Source organism: Zootoca vivipara, chromosome 3 (assembly GCF_965207765.1).
Source record: "Zootoca vivipara chromosome 3, rZooViv2.hap1.1, whole genome shotgun sequence".
NCBI classification, from domain to species: Eukaryota; Metazoa; Chordata; class Lepidosauria; order Squamata; family Lacertidae; genus Zootoca; species Zootoca vivipara.
The window spans coordinates 113,461,037-113,470,347 of NC_142586.1; the positions used below are offsets into that span (position 1 = coordinate 113,461,037).

The 9,311-nt window shown below is 42.5% G+C and overlaps 1 long non-coding RNA gene across 1 annotated transcript; it reads left to right on the forward strand.

The window, feature by feature from the left end:
- Nucleotides 1–1,452: 1,452 nt before the first annotated feature.
- LOC148686439 (uncharacterized) lies at nt 1,453–6,253 on the forward strand. Its single transcript, XR_015949218.1, has 4 exons — nt 1,453–1,596; nt 3,047–3,170; nt 3,438–3,558; nt 6,067–6,253. It is a non-coding gene; the product is annotated as an uncharacterized LOC148686439 (long non-coding RNA).
- The last annotated feature ends 3,058 nt before the right edge of the window (nt 6,254–9,311 follow it).

The following is a 9,311-nucleotide window of genomic DNA, read 5'->3' on the forward strand; positions in this document are numbered from 1 at the left end:
GACATCCTTCTGAACTGTCTAGAGGGGCTCGGAGCTGGGGGCACTGTCACACAGTGGTTCCACTCCTTCCTCTTGGACCATGTCCAGAAAGTGGTGTTGGGAGATGAGTGTTCAGGCCTCTGGGCTCTCACTTGTGGGGTGCCTCAGGGTTCCATCCTCTCCCCCATGCTTTTTAACATCTATATGATTCCGCTGGGAGGGATCATCAGGGGGGTTGGGCTGGGTGATCATCAGTATGTGAATGATACATACGTACTCTTTTAAATCAGAACCACTGTATAACACAGAGGTCAGCAAACCTTTTCAGCAGGGGGGCCGGTCCACTGTCCCTCACACCTTGTGGGGGGGGGCAGACTATATTTTGAAGGGGGGGATTAATGAATTCCTATACCCCACAAATAACCCAGAGATGCATTTTAAATAAAAGCACACATTCTTCTCATGTAAAAACACCAGGCAGGCCCCGCAAATAACCCGGAGATACCTTTTAAATAAAAGGATACATTCTACTCATGTAAAAACACGCTGATTCCTAGACTGTCCGCGGGCCGGGTTTAGAAGGTGATTGGGCCCCCGGGCCTTAGTTTGCCTACCCATTCACTTGATCATCTTGGTCACCCTTCTCTTCAAATGTTCCAGATTCTTGACATCTTTCTTAAATTGTGATGCCCACAGCTGGACACACTATTCCACGTGTGGTCTGACAAAGGTAGAATAGAGTGGATGGTATACTTCTGATGAGGCCTAAAATAGCATTTGTTTCTTTGCTGTTGCATCACACAGTTAACTCATGTTAAGCCTGTAGTCCACACATCAGGAGCCCCTCCCCAGGGCTTGCACATGGAAGATGGAACAAGCTTGTTTTCTCCTGCTCTGGAGATAGAACTCAAACCAATGGCTTCAAGTGACAAAAAAGGAGATTCTGACTAAACATCAGGAAGGACTTTCTGACAGTAAGAGCTGTTGGACAGTGGAACGGTCTCAGAAAGTTGTGGATTCTCCTTACATGGAGGAGGTTCGATGGCCATCGGTCATGGATGCTTTAGCTGAGATTCCTGAGGTTGGACTAGATGACCCTTGGTGATTCTATTGTTCTAATTTCTGACAATTTTGCAAACTAACGTTGTTTCATTTGGCACACTGCTCATCATGTCAGAGGTTGTGGAGAGGTCTTTGGAGCATTCAGTGGCAGATTGTGAGTGCATTGCATGATGAAATAACTTAGTAAACCTTCATCAGTATTTAATCTGATAACAGGACATGAAATTATATTTCCAACCCAGTGGACTTTCGAATGCCTGGTTAGATTAATGGACTGTGTGTAACTTCCTCTCCCATACACACCATGTTCTATTGAGAGTTTCTTCTGCCACCTGCATCACAACAGGAAAATTAATGAACAGAGCTGACATGCCAGTATATAACAGAGCCCGATCAATAAGCGGTCACTTGGTATTCCAGAAGCTGCAGAACGGTCACAAATCTATTTTTCCTTTATTTCTGTCTATCTAACCTGAAATCCTTTTTGAGCATCAGCTATGAAGGTCCAATTGTTTTTCCTTGTTGTTTTTTCAGCGTTATGCCTGGTTTCTGCTGGTAAGACATGCATCTGTTTTTGAAACATACCGACATGGGGTGGTCAAGAGGCGGTCCTCCAGAGCTTAGAGGACTCCAACTCTCATCATCCCCATCAGCATTGTCAATGAACAGGGATGAGGGGACAAAATGTAGAGGGCTAATCATTAGCCAGCCATGATACAGATGTTTAAAACGATGGGCTTGAAGGAGTGACAAGTTCACATTTGGGGAGTAATCTATCCATTATGTTGAGTTCCATATCCCTCACCCTGCTACATTTTGTATTCAGTGTATACCATCTCTTTGTGGGGGCTTCTCTCTACCATTGTAGCTAACAGCCCCTGATAATAGATTGATGCTGTCATTACTAGGAGCCAGCATGGGTTTCTCAAGAAGAAGTAATGCCAGATGAATATTATTTATATAAAGAGTTCCAAGCTTGGTGGATCAGGGGAATGCTGTGTCATATTATACCTTGATTTCAGTAAGGTGTTTGACAGATTTCTGTGTGATATTCTTGTGGAGAAGCTGATAAGATGAGGTTCCTCATCGTCCTAGAAGAAAGTGACAAGTCAGGTTCTGCAGGGTTCTGTCCTGGGCCTGTTTTGTAAAATATCTTTATGAATGACTTGTATGAAGGAATTGAGGGGATTATCTGCAAATTTGCAATCGACACCAGCATTTGCAATTTACTTGAGATTTCTGCATTGCAAAGAGTTGTGCTAGATGACCCTTAAGGTCTCTTCCAACTCCACAATTCTATGATTCTATGCTCCATGAATTTATCTACTTGCTCCTGCCAGTCCCCAAACAGCTGTCCACTGATTTAATTGAGTGTCCCCAAATTTTAAGCGCATAAGTAATAGAAAAATGTTTCCTTGATTCAAATTTAGAGATAGTGGGAAAACTCATTTGAAAAGGGCTCGTTTTTTGCAGAGAATGTCTTGGTTTCTAATCTGGAAACCTTTGTCATTATCAGACTCCGTCTTGCATCGAGCGTCTGCTCATGTTCAAGCCGTTTATGCATTATTGGTGTTAAAAATAGCTCAATAATTTATATGTAAAATTATAGAAAAATAGTTTTGCAGAATATGTGCATCGGTTTAGAAGGAGTGTATACTGTTGCATGAAATACCGTATTTTTCCGTGTATAAGATGCCCCCATGTATAAGATGTTTGACCAAATTGCGGGAGGCAGTGGAAGACATGAGTGCCTGGCGTGCTATGGTCCATGGGGTCACGAAGAGTCAGACACGACTAAACGACTAAACAACAACATGTATAAGAAGACCCCTGTTTTTTGACCCCCAAAATAAGAAATAAATATTTTAAACATTCTGTGTATAAGACGACTCCCAATTATTAACTTTTTTTTTAAAATGGTGGAAGATATAGTCTTATACATGGAAAAATACAGTATATGAGAATGGTTTCAGTTATGATTCTCCACTTTTTCTTTTCTTTTTAGAGATCACTACTAGAAAGCAGTGTGAAGAATTTCACGCTCGATGTGCTAGGCCTTCTAAATGTACAGAAACTGAAGTAAAGGTTGGAAAATGCGGTGGAGGTAAAATTTGCTGCAAGACAACTGGGTAATATTTCTTACTTTCCTTCCATGGACCCAAGTGATGCATACATTCAGACAATTCCATTCATGATTGCCTTCTTTTAATTCAAGCCAGCCATTTTCCATTTTAAAATTTCATCCATACACATGCATTTTTTCATTTCTGTGTGAATTCAATAAATTATATCTAACAAAAATCAGGACTGTCTTCCAGCCTGGTCTTTCAGCCCAGCATGGAGTTTTGAGATGGAGCTGGTGAAACAGCATGCTGACCTCAAACAATTTCTTTCAGAGCGAGAGGTAATTTCAAGCGAAAAAGGTCTGCCTCTCTTCAAGAAGCACAGGGAGTCCCAGTTGTTGAAGTGCCTCTGTTCTAGCTGAAAAAGCCGGAAGGCGAGTTAAGCAGGGAGAGGGTAAGTAACAGTCATGCATTCTATCATTTAATCAAAACAGCACAGACTAAGAAGGACTCATTGTGTACTGAAAGTACTTAGGAGCTAAATTCCTGGGCTGTGAAGTCTCTTGAAAAGCTAGTGTTGAGGACTAGCCTAGAAGTCAAGCTTGAAGGGGAATAAAGTCCCGTTTTGGAGAAGGGGTAAACCATTTTTCAATATAGTTCCATACAATGCTTGTGGGAGAGTCAGCTTAGTTCTTCAACTAAGGTTAAGTCTTCTTTAAGAACACACCCACCCCACAAGTTCTGTCCGGAGCAGCCCAGATTGCCTGAGTCGTTAGGAATGCCATTTACCAGCACTGACTGACATGAAGGTTTCTGGACTGGGATAGCCTGACTACGGCTATCCCTGATACCTTTCACAATGGACTCTATGCAGAGCTCTGCTTGTGGTTGTCCCGGACACTGCAGCTGGTTCACAACACAGTGCCTCAACTGCTCACTTGGGCAGAATATCACCATCATATTATGCTAGGGTTAAAAAAAAATGCACTGGCTGCCCATAAGTTACCGGACTAAGTTCAAGGTGCTTGTACTGGTATACCTGTTATCTTTCGAGAAGGGCAGACGTTGATGCTGAAATCCAGCAGTGCCTGAGCTCTGTGAGTAAAGATTTCTCCTGATTGAAATGCAGAGAGTGTTAGCACCAGGACTTTCGCAGGGAAACAAAAATGCTCGTTTACAAAGCTATTGTACTACCAACCTTACTGTACGCTTGTGTAACATGAACGACTTATAAACGCCATCTCCAACTCCTCAAAAGATTCTATCAACGGTGTCTACATTTTTCTTTACACATCACCTGGGAAAACAGACGAACTAATGCCAGTGTCCTGGAAGAAGCAAAGATCACTAGTGTCGAAGCAATGATTCTTCAACACCAACTTTGTTGGACTGGTCATGTGCAGATGCCTGGTTATCATATTCCAAAGCAACTACACTTTTCCAAACTTAAAAATGGAAAGTGTGATGGTCAACAGAAGAGGTTCAAACACGCTCTCTTTTTCTTTCTTTTTTCTCCCCCCCCCAATTTATTATCTTTATTGCAAAACATACAACACAAACAGACAAAAACAATACCACAATGACAACTAGCCATTAACTGACTACATCACCTAACATCACACATATTTTTGACTTCTGAATCACTTCATTGTGCTTTCTAAATATTCTTAACCTATACGCACTTCCTATTATATCTATTACATATCAAGAAAAGAATTATCTTTATAATTTTCTTAATATTCAAGATTAAATCAATACCTTTCAGGAGATTTGCATTTTCACAGTATTGTTTTAGCTATTCTTTAAATATTGTCCATCTTTGCTCACTTTCTGATTTGAGTTTCCTCTTATTCTCCCAGTCATTTTCACAAGTCCCAGGTATTTTATCATCTTAACCTGCCAGTCAATCTTTGTAGGAATTAAGTCACCTTTTCAATTTTTTGCTACTAGAATTCTTGCTGCTCTGGTTGAATACATAAAGATGGCCCTAAAAGGTTTATTATTATTATTTCAGTGAACATAATGCCTAACAGAAAGGTTTCTCCTCCTCCTCCTCCTCCTCCTCCTCCTCCTCCTCCTCCTCCTCCTCCTCCTCCTCCTCCTTCTTCTTCTTCTTCTTCTTCTTCTTCTTCTTCTTCTTCTTCTTCTTCTTCTTCCTCCTCCTCCTCCTCCTCCTCCTCTTCTTCTTCTTCTTCTTCTTCTTCTTCTTCTTCTTCTTCTTCTTCTTCTTCTTCTTCCTCCTTAGGAGAATTTAAAGATATTTTAAGTTCGTTGTATATGATGGCCCCAAATTCTCATGTCTTCACACAGTCCCACCACATGCGCATTAAGGTGCCCTCACCTTTTTTACATCTCCAAATGTTTGAGGGTTGTTTTTTTACACATTTTGGGCAATTTGCCTGGGGTTAAGTACCATCAATAAAACATTTTTATCATGTTTCCCCCCCAAGTTATAACATGCAGTAAACTTTATATCTTCTCTCCAGAGCCTTTCCCATTCATTCATATAGATGTTATGTCCAAAATCATATAGATGTTATGTCCAAAATCCTTTGCCCAATGGAACAGAACTGATTACACCTCTTCCTCCTTGACTTCCCAGTCAAGGGGGAGATTATACATCTTAGATAAATACTTTCCTTTCAGTTGAATAAGATTTCCCTCTAATTTAGATATTTCTATGGCACAGCCTTTTTGAGTCAATTATCTATTGGTGAATATAAAGGACAAGTGTTTTTGATGTAACTGGTGAGTTATTGCCTTTAAATATGGAAAGGTGGCACAGAGCTGGACTAACTTGCCAACAACTGTGCTAATTTCCACCATCACTGCACCCAAGAAAGAATTTCAATTTCCTCCCCAAGATCATGTTCCCATACTGACTTCAAAGCAAACAACAAGGGATTTAACAGGGAAAGAAAATGAATCATTTAATTTTCTTTCTGTTGTTATCTTTCTGCAGATTTGTAGTTGATTGGAGAAGACTCTTCTCATTAACTTCAGCATCATTTATTATCTTTTGTGACAAAATCACTGATTTGACCTACAGAAAAAGCAACGGAAGAAGTGAGCTCACTGATCACTGATTAATGAATCCTTCATTCTGAAAATGAATGAATAAAATGATTGGAATAAATATGTAACTGAAATCTCCCTGTCTGTTTATTGTGAGAATCCAGAGGACGTTCCTGCATTTATATGTGCATCTCTGAATGTATACACTTTGGAAACATGCATCTCTAAATGCATTTGGATACACGATTTTAGCAAAGAACTGGGTTGGATGATCTGGGAATTTCAAAAGCTAGTGGATAATTAAGTTGTGGGTCATAGAATCATAGAATATTAGAGTGGGAAGGGATTCAAGGGTCATCTAGTCCAACTCCCTGCAATGCAGGAATCTCAGATAAAGCATCCATGACCGATGGCCATCCAACCTCTGCTTAAAAACCTCTATGTAAGAAGAATCCACAACTTTCCAAGGGAGACCGTTCCACTGTCAAACAGCTCTCACTGTCAGAAAATTCTTCCTGATGTTTAGTTAGAATCTCCCTTCTTGTAACTTGAAGCCTTTGGTCCGAGTCCTACCTTTCAGAGCAGGAGTAAACAAGCTTTCTCTATCTTCCATGTGCTAGCCCTTTAGATATTAAGAAATGGCTATCAAATATCCTCTGTCTCCTCTTTTCCAAGCTAAACATACCCAGCTCCTTCAACCGTTCTTCATAAGGTTTGGCTTGATGATCTTGGCTGCCCTCCTCTGCACACGTCCCAGCTTGTCAACATCCTTCTTAAGTTTGTTGAGGTGGCAAACCAATGAGCCTCAGAGAGAAGGCAGGGAAAATAAAAGGCAAAGGGTGGGTCTGATCTCCAACATATTTACTGTATAATATACAGCACACAGGTCAAAAAAGAAAGAAAGAAAGAAAGAAAATTGGTGATGCTCAGAGAATTACAAATTGGATGGGGCAGAATTTGGAAATGACTGTTCGGTAGGACTCATTTAGTACTGAGGCCGTATTCTAGCTCACCTATACCAGAATGCTCTTGAAATGGAAAATGACACCAAGGAGGATTCCGATGAGAACTCTTGGAATAAAGAGTGACGTCAATGACCCTCCTAGGGGCTGCATAAAGGAACGTTCTGATCCCTCAGGGGTGCTTCATATCAAGGTATAAACCAAATCTCAAGGTGGGTTTGGGGTGGCTTCTCATGTACCTGATCTGGATCAGGCCCTGCCACCCCTCCAAGATCTGAGTTTCTCCGTGGCTTCAGCTATCCAAAAAATGCATTACTTTGAAACAAAACCAGGCTGAGGGGAAAATACTCTTTCAGATGGGACTGGGTGTAGAGGTGGGGGAATATTTAACTTTGAAAGGCAGGTCAAGCTTTTAATCACAGCTAATTATTTCCCCAGGCCACTCCAGTTAAAGGGATTTGGGAGAACGGTGCTTTTAATTTTAAAGCTTTGCTTTTTGACACTCCTTCCAAGTCTTGCAGAAAATCAAACCCGCTTCTCCTGAGCTGTGCTGCAAAGGCCACACTGCCATTTATTTTGCAAAGCAAAGGCAGACAGAATAAAGCATGAAAGTGAGGGGAACTCACTGAACGTCACTCAATGCTTGATAGGTGACCGGGTCTGCCAAGTAGAAGTGAAGGCAACAAGAATAGCTTCATTGCCAACCTCAGAAACTTTGGCTCATGAGAGTTGCTTGCTTCATGTGATCCAGAGCTGCTGATGTCAGAGGTGGTTACTGGGCCTCTGGATTACTCAGTAGCAGACTCAGGGGCGTAGGAAGAGGGTTGGAGGGTGGTCCAACCCGGGTGTCACCCTGACGCGGGTGACAAAATTATGGACAGCACTCACCGCAGGGCCTGCAGCGTGCCCGAGCCACACATCTCAGCGCCTACAGGCTCCGTGCTGTCCGCCCTCTGCCTCCTCCCCAACTGTAGGGCAGCTGAGCCCCCACAGAGCACCCCGTCCCTATGGGCACTGCACACCTATCCTGTCCTTCCCGAAAGGCACCACGTGCCCTGTCCCATCCCTATGGGCACCGTGCGCCCCATCCTGTCCCTATGGGCGCCATGTGCCCCACCTCTGTGGGTGGTTTGCCCCAGGTGCCTGAGAGGCTTCCTCTGCCGCTGGGCTGACTGGAAGACCTTTGCATGGCATTTTAAGGATGAAATCACGTAGCAAACCAACATTGATGTTTCATCTGATTGGGATACAAGGCACATCGAAACAATATTTCCAGCCCAGTGAATCTGGAATGCCTAGTCAGATTAATGCACTGTGTGTTAACTTCCTCTCTCTTGTACACCATGTCCTCTTGAGAGTTTCTTCTGCCACCTGCATCACAACAGGAAGATTAATGAACACAGCCGACATGTCAGTATATCACAGAGCCCAATCAATAAGCGGACATTTGGCATTCCAAAAGCTGCAGAATGGCCACAGAGCTCTTTTCCATTATTATAGTCTGACCTGGGATCCTTTTTGAACATTGCTATAAGAATTTTGAGGTCACACATATATAATAAATGTTCATAAATGTACCAAGCAAACAGTATAGGAAGACAGGCCTGAAAACCAATTTGACTCTCCCAAACGGACCAGAATTAAACTGATATCCATCTTGTTGTAGCAATTCCCCCCACCCCACTGAATCACACACACACATTTCCACATGACTAGCAACTTGGGAGCCATAATCCTGTCAGCCGGAGGCTCTGTCAACTGGACATTTCCCCATCAAAGGTGCCAGACTGCTAGCCATATCATTCACAATGGAAGACTCATCCGAACAAAAGACAGTGATCAACTCTTATGAAAATGTTAATTTCTCTTTGTGTTTGTTGTTGTTTAGTCGTTTAGTCGTGTCCGACTCTTCGTGACCCCATGGACCATAGCACGCCAGGCACTCCTGTCTTGCACTGCCTCCCGCAGTTTGGTCAAACTCATGTTCGTAGCTTCGAGAACACTGTCCAACCATCTTGTCCTCTGTCGTCCCCTTCTCCTAGTGCCCTCAATCTTTCCCAACATCAGGGTCTTTTCCAAGGATTCTTCTCTTCTCATGAGGTGGCCAAAGTATTGGAGCCTCAGCTTCACGATCTGTCCTTCCAGGGAGCACTCAGGGCTGATTTCCTTCAGAATGGATAGGTTTGATCTTCTTGCAGTCCGGGGGACTCTCAAGAGTCTCCTCCAGCAC